At 33.2% G+C, this 1,029-nt stretch overlaps 1 protein-coding gene across 1 annotated transcript in view; it reads left to right on the top strand.

Moving 5' to 3' along the window:
- LOC106511749 (sarcoplasmic/endoplasmic reticulum calcium ATPase 2) overlaps window positions 1–627 on the top strand; it is a gene marked incomplete at its 5' end in the record, with an annotated part of 2,338 nt that extends 1,711 nt beyond the window's left edge. The window contains 1 exon segment of the mRNA XM_014000492.1: window positions 1–627.
- Between the last annotated feature and the right edge of the window lie 402 nt (window positions 628–1,029).

Below are 1,029 nucleotides of genomic sequence, written 5' to 3'. Positions count from 1 at the left end.
GTTTTGACGACTGAAGAGGGCAAAGTCTTGACTGGTGGCTCCAGAATAAATTCTTTTAGTTTTTTTTTTTTGACCTGTGTGCATCTTTTTCCATTATTTTCTGCATTAGGCAGAGCACAGCTACCTCAGTGCTGTTATTAAAACCACCACATGTATCTGATCACCATTTTACTCATTCCAAGTGTTGAGGTAAGGACCACGTTTTGGTGTATACACAAACCTGTTGCACACAGCTGTTTTTTATTTATTAATTTTTGCTTTATTACACATTTATTTTCCTCACACGAAGATAAACTGATGTTACTAGTTTAAATAATTTATTTCCCACACCTGTTAAATGTACTTGAAGAAAACACATTTCAAGTTTGCTCTGTTGTCAATTAAGCCTGTTTGTGTTCATTTTCCTTTCTAAATACAGTCAGTTTTGTTCGTATGTAAATGTGCATATACTGTACTTGAATGTGGGGGGAAAGCACCAAGAAGCTGTTAATTATCAGCTGAGCACAACATGAACGGTTCAAAAAGGACTCCTTAAAGTTGATTGTTCAGTTTGTATATGTGTACATAGCACACAGAATAGAGTCTATGTATATTTTTTGTTGATATGGAAACACTCCGTACATTTAATTGAGTTTACTGCCTCTTCTCTGCATGCCTGCTTCAGCCAAACCCAGAGTGGTGCTTGGACTGTGTTTAAAAGCTAACTGCTGTTTCCTGTTTCTGCCGTCCACTTGTTTACTTTAACCCTTTCTTTTACAGTCCACTGATTACTGTGCAATTACATAGTACTTACATGGTAAACATTTTACTATGCAGTTACTTGTAATTACTGTAATTTACTATGTAATTACTTGGTAAGAACATATAAAATACTATGTAATTAAATAAATCTTAGTGGGTAATTTTGTTACAGTTAAATTTTAATAGTATCTCATTTGTCAACAGATTACAACTTTATTTTTACACATTTTACATACTTTTTCATACATATTTTACTGTAGAATTACCTGGTAATATACTGTATTACAA

Source organism: Austrofundulus limnaeus, unplaced genomic scaffold (genome assembly GCF_001266775.1).
Source record: "Austrofundulus limnaeus strain Quisiro unplaced genomic scaffold, Austrofundulus_limnaeus-1.0 Scaffold3173, whole genome shotgun sequence".
Classification (NCBI taxonomy): domain Eukaryota; kingdom Metazoa; phylum Chordata; class Actinopteri; order Cyprinodontiformes; family Rivulidae; genus Austrofundulus; species Austrofundulus limnaeus.
The sequence above is the reverse complement of the archived record's forward strand: the minus strand, read 5'-3'. Positions and strand labels throughout refer to the sequence as shown.